We start from the raw sequence: 14,833 nt of genomic DNA, 5'->3' as shown, positions 1-14,833 counted from the left end.
CTGTTCAATTTGAACCTTCTTTTACTATCTCATAGAGAAACTAACACAATTTTCAGGTTCAAAAAGGGCAACGGAACTTGAGATTCCCAGCCAGTCTCCCATGCTGGTACTTGCCAAGCCTTAAGCTGCATTGCTGCTGCGATCTGATGAGAGCAGGCACATTCAGCTTAGAATGGCTGATGACAGCAGCTGGCTGATGACAGCAGCTGCCTAATTTGAACCTTCTTTTACTATCTCACAGAGAAACTAACACAATTTTCAGGTTCAAAAAGGGCAACGGAACTTGGGATTCCCAGCCAGTCTCCCATGCTGGTACTTGCCAAGCCTTAAGCTGAATTGCTGCTGCGTTCTGATGAGAGCAGGCACACTCAGCTTAGAATGGCTGATGATAGCAGCTGGCTGATGACAGCAGCTGCCTAATTTCTACCCTCTGCTGAAAATTGTGTTAGTTTCTCTATGAGATATCATAGAGAAACTAACACAATTTTCAGGTTCAAAAAGGTCAACGGAACTTGGGATTCCCTGCCAGTCTCCCATGCTGGTACTTGCCAAGCCTTGAGCTGCATTGCTGCTGCGATCTGACAAGAGCAGGCACATTCAGCTTAGAATGGCCGATGACAGCAGCTGTTCAATTTGAACCTTCTTTTACTATCTCATAGAGAAACTAACACAATTTTCAGGTTCAAAAAGGGCAACGGAACTTGAGATTCCCAGCCAGTCTCCCATGCTGGTACTTGCCAAGCCTTAAGCTGCATTGCTGCTGCGATCTGACGAGAGCAGGCACATTCAGCTTAGAATGGCAATTGACAGCAGCTGTTCAATTTGAACCTTCTTTTACCATCTTTGACAGAGAAACTAACACAATTTTCAGGTTCAAAAAGGTCAACGGAACTTGGGATTCCCAGCCAGTCTCCCATTCTGGTACTTGCCAAGCCTTAAGCTGCATTGCTGCTACGATCTGATGAGAGCAGGCACATTCAGCTTAGAATGGCCTTTGTCAGCAGCTGTTCAATTTGAACCTTCTTGTACTATCTCATAGAGAAACTAAAACACTTTTCAGGTTCAAAAAGGTCAACGGAACTTGGGATTCCAAGCCAGTCTCCCATTCTGGTACTTGCCAAGCCTTAAGCTGCATTGCTGCTGCAATCTAACGAGAACAGGCACATTCAGCTTCGAATGGCTGTTGACAGCAGCTGTTCAATTTAAACCTACTTTTACTATCTCATAAAGAAACTAACACAATTTTCAGGTTCAAAAAGGTCAACGGAACATGGAATTCCCAGCCAGTCTCCCATGCTGGTACTTGCCAAGCCTTAAGCTGCATTGCTGCTGTAATCTGATGAGAGCAGGCACATTCAGCTTAGAATGGCCATTGACAGCAGCTGTTCAATTTGAACCTTCTTTTCTATCTCATAGAGAGACTAACACAATTTTCAGGTTCAAAAAGGTCAACGGAACTTGGGATTCCCAGCCAGTCTCCCATGCTGGTACTTGCCAAGCCTTAAGCTACATTGCTGCTGCGATCTGACGAGGGCAGGCACATTCAGCTTAGAATGGCCGATGACAGCAGCTGCCTAATTTCTACCTTCTTTTACTATCTCATAGAGAAACTAACACAGTTTTCAGGTTCAAAAAGGTCAACGGAACTTGGGATTCCCAGCCAGTCTCCCATGCTGGTACTTGCCAAGCCTTAAGCCGCATTGCTGCTGCGATCTGACGAGAGCAGGCACATTCAGCTTAGAATGGCCATTGACAGCAGCTGTTCAATTTGAACCTTCTTTTACCATCTTTGACAGAGAAACTAACACAATTTTCAGGTTCAAAAAGGTCAACGGAACTTGGGATTCCTAGCCAGTCTCCCATGCTGGTACTTGCCAAGCCTTAAGTCGCATTGCTGCTGCAATCTGATGAGAGCAGGCACATTCAGCTTAGAATGGCCATTGACAGCAGCTGTTCAATTTGAACCTTCTTTTACCATCTTTGACAGAGAAACTAACACAATTTTCAGGTTCAAAAAGGTCAACGGAACTTGGGAGTCCCAGCCAGTCTCCTATTCTGGTACTTGCCAAGCCTTAAACTGCATTGCTGCTGCGATCTGACGAGAGCAGGCACATTCAACTTCGAATGGCTGTTGACAGCAGGTGGTCAATTTGAACCTACGTTTACTATCACATAGAGAAACTAACACAATTTTCAGGTTCAAAAAGGTCAACGGCACTTGGGATTCCCAGCCAGTCTCCCATGCTGGTACTTGCCAAGCCTTGAGCTGCATTGCTGCTGCGATCTGACGAGAGCAGGCACATTCAGCTTAGAATGGCCGATGACAGCAGTTGCCTAATTTCTACCTTCTTTTACCATCTTTGACAGAGAAACTAACACAATTTTCAGGTTCAAAAAGGACAACAGAACTTGGGATTCCAAGCCAGTCTCCCATGCTGGTACTTGCCAAGCCTTGAGCTGCATTGCTGCTGCGATCTGACGAGAGCAGGCACATTCAGCTTAGAATGGCCGATGACAGCAGTTGCCTAATTTCTACCTTCTTTTACCATCTTTGACAGAGAAACTAACACAATTTTCAGGTTCAAAAAGGACAACAGAACTTGGGATTCCAAGCCAGTCTCCCATGCTGGTACTTGCCAAGCCTTAAGCTGCATTGCTGCTGCGATCTGACGAGAGCAGGCACATTCAGCTTAGAATGGCCATTGACAGCAGCTGTTCAATTTGAACCTTCTTTTACCATATTTGACAGAGAAACTAACACAATTTTCAGGTTCAAAACGGTCAACGGAACTTGGGATTCCCAGCCAGTCTCCCATGCTGGTACTTGCCAAGCCTTAAGCTGCATTGCTGCTGCGATCTGATGAGAGCAGGCACATTCAGCTTAGAATGGACATTGACAGCAGCTGTTCAATTTGAACCTTCTTTTACCATATTTGACAGAGAAACTAACACAATTTTCAGGTTCAAAACGGTCAACGGAACTTGGGATTCCCAGCCAGTCTCCCATGCTGGTACTTGCCAAGCCTTAAGCTGCATTGCTGCTGCGATCTGATGAGAGCAGGCACATTCAGCTTCGAATGGCTGTTGAGAGCAGCTGGTCAATTTGAACCTACTTTTACTATCTCATAGAGAAACTAACACAATTTTCAGGTTCAAAAAGGTAAATGGAACTTGGGATTCCCAGCCAGTCTCCCATTCTGGTACTTGCCAAGCCTTAAACTGCATTGCTGCTGCGATCTGAGGAGAGCAGGCACATTCAACTTCAAATGGCTGTTGACAGCAGGTGGTCAATTTGAACCTACTTTTACTATCACATAGAGAAACTAACACAATTTTCAGGTTTAAAAGGTCAGCGGAACTTGGGATTCCCAGCCAGTCTCCCATGCTGGTACTTGCCAAGCCTTGATCTGCATTGCTGCTGCGATCTGATGAGAGCAGGCACATTCAGCTTAGAATGGTCGTTCACAGCAGTTGTTCAATTTGAACCTTCTTTTACTATCTCATAGAGAAACTAACACAATTTTCAGGTTCAAAAAGGTCAACGGAACTTGGGATTCCCAGCCAGTCTCCCATGCTCGTACTTGCCAAGCCTTAAGCTGCATTGCTGCTGCGATCTGATGAGAGCAGGCACATTCAGCTTAGAATGGCCGTTGACAGCAGCTGTTCAATTTCAACCTTCTTTTACTATCTCATAGAGAAACTAACACAATTTTCAGGTTCAAAAAGGTCAACGGAACTTGGGATTCCCAGCCAGTCTCCCATGCTGGTACTTGCCAAGCCTTGAGCTGCATTGCTGCTGCGATCTGACAAGAGCAGGCACATTCAGCTTAGAATGGGCGATGACAGCAGCTGTTCAATTTGAACCTTCTTTTACTATCTCATAGAGAAACTAACACAATTTTCAGGTTCAAAAAGGGCAACGGAACTTGAGATTCCCAGCCAGTCTCCCATGCTGGTACTTGCCAAGCCTTAAGCTGCATTGCTGCTGCGATCTGATGAGAGCAGGCACATTCAGCTTAGAATGGCTGATGACAGCAGCTGGCTGATGACAGCAGCTGCCTAATTTGAACCTTCTTTTACTATCTCACAGAGAAACTAACACAATTTTCAGGTTCAAAAAGGGCAACGGAACTTGGGATTCCCAGCCAGTCTCCCATGCTGGTACTTGCCAAGCCTTAAGCTGAATTGCTGCTGCGTTCTGATGAGAGCAGGCACATTCAGCTTAGAATGGCTGATGATAGCAGCTGGCTGATGACAGCAGCTGCCTAATTTCTACCCTCTGCTGAAAATTGTGTTAGTTTCTCTATGAGATATCATAGAGAAACTAACACAATTTTCAGGTTCAAAAAGGTCAACGGAACTTGGGATTCCCTGCCAGTCTCCCATGCTGGTACTTGCCAAGCCTTGAGCTGCATTGCTGCTGCGATCTGACAAGAGCAGGCACATTCAGCTTAGAATGGCCGATGACAGCAGCTGTTCAATTTGAACCTTCTTTTACTATCTCATAGAGAAACTAACACAATTTTCAGGTTCAAAAAGGGCAACGGAACTTGAGATTCCCAGCCAGTCTCCCATGCTGGTACTTGCCAAGCCTTAAGCTGCATTGCTGCTGCGATCTGACGAGAGCAGGCACATTCAGCTTAGAATGGCAATTGACAGCAGCTGTTCAATTTGAACCTTCTTTTACCATCTTTGACAGAGAAACTAACACAATTTTCAGGTTCAAAAAGGTCAACGGAACTTGGGATTCCCAGCCAGTCTCCCATTCTGGTACTTGCCAAGCCTTAAGCTGCATTGCTGCTACGATCTGATGAGAGCAGGCACATTCAGCTTAGAATGGCCTTTGTCAGCAGCTGTTCAATTTGAACCTTCTTGTACTATCTCATAGAGAAACTAAAACACTTTTCAGGTTCAAAAAGGTCAACGGAACTTGGGATTCCAAGCCAGTCTCCCATTCTGGTACTTGCCAAGCCTTAAGCTGCATTGCTGCTGCAATCTAACGAGAACAGGCACATTCAGCTTCGAATGGCTGTTGACAGCAGCTGTTCAATTTAAACCTACTTTTACTATCTCATAAAGAAACTAACACAATTTTCAGGTTCAAAAAGGTCAACGGAACATGGAATTCCCAGCCAGTCTCCCATGCTGGTACTTGCCAAGCCTTAAGCTGCATTGCTGCTGTAATCTGATGAGAGCAGGCACATTCAGCTTAGAATGGCCATTGACAGCAGCTGTTCAATTTGAACCTTCTTTTACTATCTCATAGAGAGACTAACACAATTTTCAGGTTCAAAAAGGTCAACGGAACTTGGGATTCCCAGCCAGTCTCCCATGCTGGTACTTGCCAAGCCTTAAGCTACATTGCTGCTGCGATCTGACGAGGGCAGGCACATTCAGCTTAGAATGGCCGATGACAGCAGCTGCCTAATTTCTACCTTCTTTTACTATCTCATAGAGAAACTAACACAGTTTTCAGGTTCAAAAAGGTCAACGGAACTTGGGATTCCCAGCCAGTCTCCCATGCTGGTACTTGCCAAGCCTTAAGCCGCATTGCTGCTGCGATCTGACGAGAGCAGGCACATTCAGCTTAGAATGGCCATTGACAGCAGCTGTTCAATTTGAACCTTCTTTTACCATCTTTGACAGAGAAACTAACACAATTTTCAGGTTCAAAACGGTCAACGGAACTTGGGATTCCCAGCCAGTCTCCCATGCTGGTACTTGCCAAGCCTTAAGCTGCATTGCTGCTGCGATCTGATGAGAGCAGGCACATTCAGCTTCGAATGGCAGTTGACAGCAGCTGGTCAATTTGAACCTATTTTTACTATCTCATAGAGAAACTAACACAATTTTCAGGTTCAAAAAGGTCAACGGAACTTGGGATTCCCAGCCAGTCTCCCATGCTGGTACTTGCCAAGCCTTAAGCTGCATTGCTGCTGCGATCTGATGAGAGCAGGCACATTCAGCTTAGAATGGCCATTGACAGCAGCTGTTCAATTTGAACCTTCTTTTACCATCTTTGACAGAGAAACTAACACAATTTTAAGGTTCAAAAAGGTCAACAGAACTTGGGATTCCCAGCCAGTCTCCCATGCTGGTACTTGCCAAGCCTTGAGCTGCATTGCTGCTGCGATCTGACGAGAGCAGGCACATTCAGCTTAGAATGGACATTGACAGCAGCTGTTCAATTTGAACCTTCTTTTACCATATTTGACAGAGAAACTAACACAATTTTCAGGTTCAAAACGGTCAACGGAACTTGGGATTCCCAGCCAGTCTCCCATGCTGGTACTTGCCAAGCCTTAAGCTGCATTGCTGCTGCGATCTGATGAGAGCAGGCACATTCAGCTTCGAATGGCTGTTGAGAGCAGCTGGTCAATTTGAACCTACTTTTACTATCTCATAGAGAAACTAACACAATTTTCAGGTTCAAAAAGGTAAATGGAACTTGGGATTCCCAGCCAGTCTCCCATTCTGGTACTTGCCAAGCCTTAAACTGCATTGCTGCTGCGATCTGAGGAGAGCAGGCACATTCAACTTCAAATGGCTGTTGACAGCAGGTGGTCAATTTGAACCTACTTTTACTATCACATAGAGAAACTAACACAATTTTCAGGTTTAAAAGGTCAGCGGAACTTGGGATTCCCAGCCAGTCTCCCATGCTGGTACTTGCCAAGCCTTGATCTGCATTGCTGCTGCGATCTGATGAGAGCAGGCACATTCAGCTTAGAATGGTCGTTCACAGCAGTTGTTCAATTTGAACCTTCTTTTACTATCTCATAGAGAAACTAACACAATTTTCAGGTTCAAAAAGGTCAACGGAACTTGGGATTCCCAGCCAGTCTCCCATGCTCGTACTTGCCAAGCCTTAAGCTGCATTGCTGCTGCGATCTGATGAGAGCAGGCACATTCAGCTTAGAATGGCCGTTGACAGCAGCTGTTCAATTTCAACCTTCTTTTACTATCTCATAGAGAAACTAACACAATTTTCAGGTTCAAAAAGGTCAACGGAACTTGGGATTCCCAGCCAGTCTCCCATGCTGGTACTTGCCAAGCCTTGAGCTGCATTGCTGCTGCGATCTGACAAGAGCAGGCACATTCAGCTTAGAATGGGCGATGACAGCAGCTGTTCAATTTGAACCTTCTTTTACTATCTCATAGAGAAACTAACACAATTTTCAGGTTCAAAAAGGGCAACGGAACTTGAGATTCCCAGCCAGTCTCCCATGCTGGTACTTGCCAAGCCTTAAGCTGCATTGCTGCTGCGATCTGATGAGAGCAGGCACATTCAGCTTAGAATGGCTGATGACAGCAGCTGGCTGATGACAGCAGCTGCCTAATTTGAACCTTCTTTTACTATCTCACAGAGAAACTAACACAATTTTCAGGTTCAAAAAGGGCAACGGAACTTGGGATTCCCAGCCAGTCTCCCATGCTGGTACTTGCCAAGCCTTAAGCTGAATTGCTGCTGCGTTCTGATGAGAGCAGGCACATTCAGCTTAGAATGGCTGATGATAGCAGCTGGCTGATGACAGCAGCTGCCTAATTTCTACCCTCTGCTGAAAATTGTGTTAGTTTCTCTTTGAGATATCATAGAGAAACTAACACAATTTTCAGGTTCAAAAAGGTCAACGGAACTTGGGATTCCCTGCCAGTCTCCCATGCTGGTACTTGCCAAGCCTTGAGCTGCATTGCTGCTGCGATCTGACAAGAGCAGGCACATTCAGCTTAGAATGGCCGATGACAGCAGCTGTTCAATTTGAACCTTCTTTTACTATCTCATAGAGAAACTAACACAATTTTTAGGTTCAAAAAGGGCAACGGAACTTGAGATTCCCAGCCAGTCTCCCATGCTGGTACTTGCCAAGCCTTAAGCTGCATTGCTGCTGCGATCTGACGAGAGCAGGCACATTCAGCTTAGAATGGCAATTGACAGCAGCTGTTCAATTTGAACCTTCTTTTACCATCTTTGACAGAGAAACTAACACAATTTTCAGGTTCAAAAAGGTCAACGGAACTTGGGATTCCCAGCCAGTCTCCCATGCTGGTACTTGCCAAACCTTAAGCTGCATTGCTGCTTCGATCTGATGAGAGCAGGCACATTCAGCTTAGAATGGCCTTTGTCAGCAGCTGTTCAATTTGAACCTTCTTGTACTATCTCATAGAGAAACTAAAACACTTTTCAGGTTCAAAAAGGTCAACGGAACTTGGGATTCCAAGCCAGTCTCCCATTCTGGTACTTGCCAAGCCTTAAGCTGCATTGCTGCTGCAATCTAACGAGAACAGGCACATTCAGCTTCGAATGGCTGTTGACAGCAGCTGTTCAATTTAAACCTACTTTTACTATCTCATAAAGAAACTAACACAATTTTTAGGTTCAAAAAGGTCAACGGAACATGGAATTCCCAGCCAGTCTCCCATGCTGGTACTTTCCAAGCCTTAAGCTGCATTGCTGCTGTAATCTGATGAGAGCAGGCACATTCAGCTTAGAATGGCCGTTGACAGCAGCTGTTCAATTTGAACCTTCTTTTACTATCTCATAGAGAGACTAACACAATTTTCAGGTTCAAAAAGGTCAACGGAACTTGGGATTCCCAGCCAGTCTCCCATGCTGGTACTTGCCAAGCCTTAAGCTACATTGCTGCTGCGATCTGACGAGGGCAGGCACAATCAGCTTAGAATGGCCGATGACAGCAGCTGCCTAATTTCTACCTTCTTTTACTATCTCATAGAGAAACTAACACAGTTTTCAGGTTCAAAAAGGTCAACGGAACTTGGGATTCCCAGCCAGTCTCCCATGCTGGTACTTGCCAAGCCTTAAGCCGCATTGCTGCTGCGATCTGACGAGAGCAGGCACATTCAGCTTAGAATGGCCATTGACAGCAGCTGTTCAATTTGAACCTTCTTTTACCATCTTTGACAGAGAAACTAACACAATTTTCAGGTTCAAAAAGGTCAACGGAACTTAGGATTCCTAGCCAGTCTCCCATGCTGGTACTTGCCAAGTCTTAAGTCGCATTGCTGCTGCAATCTGATGAGAGCAGGCACATTCAGCTTAGAATGGCCATTGACAGCAGCTGTTCAATTTGAACCTTCTTTTACCATCTTTGACAGAGAAACTAACACAATTTTCAGGTTCAAAAAGGTCAACGGAACTTGGGAGTCCCAGCCAGTCTCCTATTCTGGTACTTGCCAAGCCTTAAACTGCATTGCTGCTGCGATCTGACGAGAGCAGGCACATTCAACTTCGAATGGCTGTTGACAGCAGGTGGTCAATTTGAACCTACGTTTACTATCACATAGAGAAACTAACACAATTTTCAGGTTCAAAAAGGTCAACGGCACTTGGGATTCCCAGCCAGTCTCCCATGCTGGTACTTGCCAAGCCTTGAGCTGCATTGCTGCTGCGATCTGACGAGAGCAGGCACATTCAGCTTAGAATGGCCGATGACAGCAGTTGCCTAATTTCTACCTTCTTTTACCATCTTTGACAGAGAAACTAACACAATTTTCAGGTTCAAAAAGGTCAACAGAACTTGGGATTCCAAGCCAGTCTCCCATGCTGGTACTTGCCAAGCCTTAAGCTGCATTGCTGCTGCGATCTGATGAGAGCAGGCACATTCAGCTTAGAATGGCCATTGACAGCAGCTGTTCAATTTGAACCTTCTTTTACCATCTTTGACAGAGAAACTAACACAATTTTAAGGTTCAAAAAGGTCAACAGAACTTGGGATTCCCAGCCAGTCTCCCATGCTGGTACTTGCCAAGCCTTAAGCTGCATTGCTGCTGCAATCTGACAAGAGCAGGCACATTCAGCTTAGAATGGACATTGACAGCAGCTGTTCAATTTGAACCTTCTTTTACCATCTTTGACAGAGAAACTAACACAATTTTCAGGTTCAAAAAGGTCAACGGAACTTGGGATTCCCAGCCAGTCTCCCATTATGGTACTTGCCAAGCCTTAAACTGCATTGCTGCTGTGATCTGATGAGAGCAGGCACATTCAGCTTCGAATGGCTGTTGACAGCAGCTGGTCAATTTGAACCTACTTTTACTATCTCATAGAGAAACTAACACAATTTTCAGGTACAAAAATGTAAACGGAACTTGGGATTCCCAGCCAGTCTCCCATGCTGGTACTTGCCAAGCCTTAAGCTGCATTGCTGCTGCGATCTGACGAGAGCAGGCACATTCAGCTTAGAATGGCCATTGACAGCAGCTGTTCAATTTGAACCTTCTTTTACCATCTTTGACAGAGAAACTAACACAATTTTCAGGTTCAAAAAGGTCAACGGAACTTGGGATTCCCAGCCAGTCTCCCATGCTGGTACTTGCCAAGCCTTAAGCTGCATTGCTGCTGCGATCTGATGAGAGCAGGCACATTCAGCTTCGAATGGCTGTTGACAGCAGCTGGTCAATTTGAACCTACTTTTACTATCTCATAGAGAAACTAACACAATTTTCAGGTTCAAAAAGGTCAACGGAACTTGGGATTCCCAGCCAGTCTCCCATGCTGGTACTTGCCAAGCCTTAAGCTGCATTGCTGCTGCGATCTGATGAGAGCAGGCACATTCAGCTTAGAATGGCCATTGACAGCAGCTGGTCAATTTGAACCTTCTTTTACCATCTTTGACAGAGAAACTAACACAATTTTAAGGTTCAAAAAGGTCAACAGAACTTGGGATTCCCAGCCAGTCTCCCATGCTGGTACTTGCCAAGCCTTAAGCTGCATTGCTGCTGCAATCTGACAAGAGCAGGCACATTCAGCTTAGAATGGACATTGACAGCAGCTGTTCAATTTGAACCTTCTTTTACCATCTTTGACAGAGAAACTAACACAATTTTCAGGTTCAAAAAGGTCAACGGAACTTGGGATTCCCAGCCAGTCTCCCATTATGGTACTTGCCAAGCCTTAAACTGCATTGCTGCTGTGATCTGATGAGAGCAGGCACATTCAGCTTCGAATGGCTGTTGACAGCAGCTGGTCAATTTGAACCTACTTTTACTATCTCATAGAGAAACTAACACAATTTTCAGGTACAAAAAGGTAAACGGAACTTGGGATTCCCAGCCAGTCTCCCATGCTGGTACTTCCCAAGCCTTAAGCTGCATTGCTGCTGCGATCTGACGAGAGCAGGCACATTCAGCTTAGAATGGCCATTGACAGCAGCTGTTCAATTTGAACCTTCTTTTACCATATTTGACAGAGAAACTAACACAATTTTCAGGTTCAAAACGGTCAACGGAACTTGGGATTCCCAGCCAGTCTCCCATGCTGGTACTTGCCAAGCCTTAAGCTGCATTGCTGCTGCGATCTGATGAGAGCAGGCACATTCAGCTTCGAATGGCTGTTGAGAGCAGCTGGTCAATTTGAACCTACTTTTACTATCTCATAGAGAAACTAACACAATTTTCAGGTTCAAAAAGGTCAACGGAACTTGGGATTCCCAGCCAGTCTCCCATTCTGGTACTTGCCAAGCCTTAAACTGCATTGCTGCTGCGATCTGAGGAGAGCAGGCACATTCAACTTCAAATGGCTGTTGACAGCAGGTGGTCAATTTGAACCTACGTTTACTATCACATAGAGAAACTAACACAATTTTCAGGTTAAAAAGGTAAGCGGAACTTGGGATTCCCAGCCAGTCTCCCATGCTGGTACTTGCCAAGCCTTGATCTGCATTGCTGCTGCGATCTGATGACAGCAGGCACATTCAGCTTAGAATGGTCGTTCACAGCAGTTGTTCAATTTGAACCTTCTTTTACTATCTCATAGAGAAACTAACACAATTTTCAGGTTCAAAAAGGTCAACGGAACTTGGGATTCCCAGCCAGTCTCCCATGCTCGTACTTGCCAAGCCTTAAGCTGCATTGCTGCTGCGATCTGATGAGAGCAGGCACATTCAGCTTAGAATGGCCGTTGACAGCAGCTGTTCAATTTCAACCTTCTTTTACTATCTCATAGAGAAACTAACACAATTTTCAGGTTCAAAAAGGTCATTGGAACTTGGGATTCCCAGCCAGTCTCCCATGCTGGTACTTGCCAAGCCATAAGCTGCATTGCTGCTGCGATCTGATGAGAGCAGGCACATTCAGCTTAGAATGGCCGTTGACAGCAGCTGTTCAATTTCAACCTTCTTTTACTATCTCATAGAGAAACTAACACAATTTTCAGGTTCAAAAAGGTCAACGGAACTTGGGATTCCCAGCCAGTCTCCCATACTGGTACTTGCCAAGCCTTAAGCTGCATTGCTGCTGCGATCTGACGAGAGCAGGCACATTCAGCTTAGAATGGCCATTGACAGCAGCTGTTCAATTTGAACCTTCTTTTACCATCTTTGACAGAGAAACTAACACAATTTTAAGGTTCAAAAAGGTCAACAGAACTTGGGATTCCCAGCCAGTCTCCCATGCTGGTACTTGCCAAGCCTTAAGCTGCATTGCTGCTGCAATCTGACAAGAGCAGGCACATTCAGCTTAGAATGGACATTGACAGCAGCTGTTCAATTTGAACCTTCTTTTACCATCTTTGACAGAGAAACTAACACAATTTTCAGGTTCAAAAAGGTCAACGGAACTTGGGATTCCCAGCCAGTCTCCCATGCTCGTACTTGCCAAGCCTTAAGCTGCATTGCTGCTGCGATCTGATGAGAGCAGGCACATTCAGCTTAGAATGGCCGTTGACAGCAGCTGTTCAATTTCAACCTTCTTTTACTATCTCATAGAGAAACTAACACAATTTTCAGGTTCAAAAAGGTTATTGGAACTTGGGATTCCCAGCCAGTCTCCCATGCTGGTACTTGCCAAGCCTTAAGCTGCATTGCTGCTGCGATCTGATGAGAGCAGGCACATTCAGCTTAGAATGGCCATTGACAGCAGCTGTTCAATTTCAACCTTCTTTTACTATCTCAAAGAGAAACTAACACAATTTTCAGGTTCAAAAAGGTTAACGGAACTTGGGATTCCCAGCCAGTCTCCCATGCTGGTACTTGCCAAGCCTTAAGCTGCATTGCTGCTGCAATCTGACGAGAGCAGGCACATTCAGCTTAGAATGGACATTGACAGCAGCTGTTCAATTTGAACCTTCTTTTACCATCTTTGACAGAGAAACTAACACAATTTTCAGGTTCAAAAAGGTCAACGGAACTTGGGATTCCCAGCCAGTCTCCCATTATGGTACTTGTTAAGCCTTAAACTGCATTGCTGCTGCGATTTGACGAGAGCAGGCACATTCAGCTTCGAATTGCTGTTGACAGCAGCTGGTCAATTTGAACCTACTTTTACTATCTCATAGAGAAACTAACACAATTTTCAGGTTCAAAAAGGTAAACGGAACTTGGGATTCCCAGCCAGTCTCCCATACTGGTACTTGCCAAGCCTTAAGCTGCATTGCTGCTGCGATCTGACGAGAGCAGGCACATTCAGCTTAGAATGGCCATTGACAGCTGCTGTCCAATTTGAACCTTCTTTTACCATATTTGACAGAGAAACTAACTCAATTTTCAGGTTCAAAAAGGTCAACGGAACTTGGGATTCCCAGCCAGTCTCCCATGCTGGTACTTGCCAAGCCTTAAGCTGCATTGCTGCTGCGATCTGACGAGAGCAGGCACATTCAGCTTAGAATGGCCGATGAAAGCAGCTGCCTAATTTCTTCCTTCTTTTAACATCTTTGACAGAGAAACTAACACAATTTTCAGGTTCAAAAAGGTCAACAGAACTTGGGATTCCCAGCCAGTCTCCCATACTGGTACTTGCCAAGCCTTAAGCTGCATTGCTGCTGCGATCTGACGAGAGCAGGCACATTCAGCTTAGAATGGCCATTGACAGCAGCTGTTCAATTTGAACCTTATTTTACCATATTTGACAGAGAAACTAACTCAATTTTCAGGTTCAAAAAGGTCAACGGAACTTGGGACTCCCAGCCAGTCTCCCATGCTGGTACTTGCCAAGCCTTAAGCTGCATTGCTGCTGCGATCTGATGAGAGCAGGCACATTCAGCTTCGAATGTCTGTTGACAACAGCTGTTCAATTTGAACCTACTTTTACTAACTCATAGAGAAACTAACACAATTTTCAGGTTCAAAAAGGTCAACGGAACTTGGGATTCCCAGCCAGTCTCCCATGCTGGTACTTGCCAAGCCTTGAGCTGCATTGCTGCTGCGATCTGACGAGAGCAGGCACATTCAGCTTAGAATTGCCGATGACAGCAGCTGTTCAATTTGAACCTTCTTTTACCATCTTTGACAGAGAAACTAACACAATTTTCAGGTTCAAAAAGGTCATTGGAACTTGGGATTCCCAGCCAGTCTCCCATTATGGTACTTGCCAAGCCTTAAACTGCATTGCTGCTGCGATCTGACGAGAGCGGGCACATTCAGCTTTGAATGGCTGTTGACAGCAGCTGGTCAATTTGAACCTACTTTTAATATCTCATAGAGAAACTAACACAATTTTCAGGTTCAAAAAGGTAAACAGGACTTGGGATTCCCAGCCAGTCTCCCATGCTGGTACTTGCCAAGCCTTAAGCTGCATTGCTGCTGCGATCTGATGAGAGCAGGCACATTCAGCTTCGAATGGTTGTTGACAGCAGCAGGTCAATTTGAACCTACTTTTACTATCTCATAGAGAAACTAACACAATTTTCAGGTTCAAAAAGGTCAACAGAACTTGGGATTCCCAGGCAGTCTCCCATTCTGGTACTTGCCAAGCCTTAAACTGCATTGCTGCTGCGATCTGAGGAGAGCAGGCACATTCAACTTCGAATGGCTGTTGACAGCAGGTGGTCAATTTGAACCTACGTTTACTATCACATAGAGAAACTAACACAATTTTCAGG

The 14,833-nt window shown here is 45.1% G+C and overlaps 30 pseudogenes; all 30 read right to left on the bottom strand.

The window, feature by feature from the left end:
* Positions 1-880: 880 nt before the first annotated feature.
* On the bottom strand, positions 881-999 carry LOC140098667 (5S ribosomal RNA; annotated as a pseudogene).
* A 636-nt stretch (positions 1,000-1,635) lies between these two features.
* LOC140085044 (5S ribosomal RNA) lies at positions 1,636-1,754 on the bottom strand (annotated as a pseudogene).
* Positions 1,755-2,206: 452 nt separating this feature from the next.
* Positions 2,207-2,325, bottom strand: LOC140079190 (5S ribosomal RNA; annotated as a pseudogene).
* A 263-nt stretch (positions 2,326-2,588) lies between these two features.
* On the bottom strand, positions 2,589-2,707 carry LOC140096059 (5S ribosomal RNA; annotated as a pseudogene).
* A 72-nt stretch (positions 2,708-2,779) lies between these two features.
* Positions 2,780-2,898, bottom strand: LOC140090835 (5S ribosomal RNA; annotated as a pseudogene).
* Positions 2,899-3,536: 638 nt separating this feature from the next.
* LOC140083265 (5S ribosomal RNA) lies at positions 3,537-3,655 on the bottom strand (annotated as a pseudogene).
* A 1,074-nt stretch (positions 3,656-4,729) lies between these two features.
* Positions 4,730-4,848, bottom strand: LOC140098666 (5S ribosomal RNA; annotated as a pseudogene).
* A 637-nt stretch (positions 4,849-5,485) lies between these two features.
* Positions 5,486-5,604, bottom strand: LOC140085043 (5S ribosomal RNA; annotated as a pseudogene).
* Positions 5,605-5,676: 72 nt separating this feature from the next.
* Positions 5,677-5,795, bottom strand: LOC140097719 (5S ribosomal RNA; annotated as a pseudogene).
* Positions 5,796-5,865: 70 nt separating this feature from the next.
* On the bottom strand, positions 5,866-5,984 carry LOC140078475 (5S ribosomal RNA; annotated as a pseudogene).
* Positions 5,985-6,056: 72 nt separating this feature from the next.
* On the bottom strand, positions 6,057-6,175 carry LOC140096341 (5S ribosomal RNA; annotated as a pseudogene).
* Positions 6,176-6,813: 638 nt separating this feature from the next.
* Positions 6,814-6,932, bottom strand: LOC140083264 (5S ribosomal RNA; annotated as a pseudogene).
* A 1,452-nt stretch (positions 6,933-8,384) lies between these two features.
* On the bottom strand, positions 8,385-8,503 carry LOC140097649 (5S ribosomal RNA; annotated as a pseudogene).
* Positions 8,504-8,762: 259 nt separating this feature from the next.
* LOC140085042 (5S ribosomal RNA) lies at positions 8,763-8,881 on the bottom strand (annotated as a pseudogene).
* Positions 8,882-9,333: 452 nt separating this feature from the next.
* LOC140079179 (5S ribosomal RNA) lies at positions 9,334-9,452 on the bottom strand (annotated as a pseudogene).
* A 72-nt stretch (positions 9,453-9,524) lies between these two features.
* LOC140088514 (5S ribosomal RNA) lies at positions 9,525-9,643 on the bottom strand (annotated as a pseudogene).
* A 452-nt stretch (positions 9,644-10,095) lies between these two features.
* On the bottom strand, positions 10,096-10,214 carry LOC140093832 (5S ribosomal RNA; annotated as a pseudogene).
* Positions 10,215-10,286: 72 nt separating this feature from the next.
* On the bottom strand, positions 10,287-10,405 carry LOC140096297 (5S ribosomal RNA; annotated as a pseudogene).
* A 70-nt stretch (positions 10,406-10,475) lies between these two features.
* LOC140078474 (5S ribosomal RNA) lies at positions 10,476-10,594 on the bottom strand (annotated as a pseudogene).
* A 452-nt stretch (positions 10,595-11,046) lies between these two features.
* On the bottom strand, positions 11,047-11,165 carry LOC140085442 (5S ribosomal RNA; annotated as a pseudogene).
* Positions 11,166-11,803: 638 nt separating this feature from the next.
* Positions 11,804-11,922, bottom strand: LOC140083263 (5S ribosomal RNA; annotated as a pseudogene).
* Positions 11,923-12,181: 259 nt separating this feature from the next.
* On the bottom strand, positions 12,182-12,300 carry LOC140082401 (5S ribosomal RNA; annotated as a pseudogene).
* A 263-nt stretch (positions 12,301-12,563) lies between these two features.
* LOC140083261 (5S ribosomal RNA) lies at positions 12,564-12,682 on the bottom strand (annotated as a pseudogene).
* A 70-nt stretch (positions 12,683-12,752) lies between these two features.
* Positions 12,753-12,871, bottom strand: LOC140097785 (5S ribosomal RNA; annotated as a pseudogene).
* Positions 12,872-13,321: 450 nt separating this feature from the next.
* Positions 13,322-13,440, bottom strand: LOC140090784 (5S ribosomal RNA; annotated as a pseudogene).
* A 72-nt stretch (positions 13,441-13,512) lies between these two features.
* Positions 13,513-13,631, bottom strand: LOC140092889 (5S ribosomal RNA; annotated as a pseudogene).
* Positions 13,632-13,703: 72 nt separating this feature from the next.
* LOC140083656 (5S ribosomal RNA) lies at positions 13,704-13,822 on the bottom strand (annotated as a pseudogene).
* Positions 13,823-13,894: 72 nt separating this feature from the next.
* LOC140093784 (5S ribosomal RNA) lies at positions 13,895-14,013 on the bottom strand (annotated as a pseudogene).
* Positions 14,014-14,083: 70 nt separating this feature from the next.
* LOC140094341 (5S ribosomal RNA) lies at positions 14,084-14,202 on the bottom strand (annotated as a pseudogene).
* Positions 14,203-14,652: 450 nt separating this feature from the next.
* Positions 14,653-14,771, bottom strand: LOC140096197 (5S ribosomal RNA; annotated as a pseudogene).
* Between the last annotated feature and the right edge of the window lie 62 nt (positions 14,772-14,833).

This window comes from Engystomops pustulosus, chromosome 9, assembly GCF_040894005.1.
Source record: "Engystomops pustulosus chromosome 9, aEngPut4.maternal, whole genome shotgun sequence".
Lineage (NCBI taxonomy): Eukaryota > Metazoa > Chordata > Amphibia > Anura > Leptodactylidae > Engystomops > Engystomops pustulosus.
This window is presented reverse-complemented; position numbering and strand designations above follow the sequence as displayed.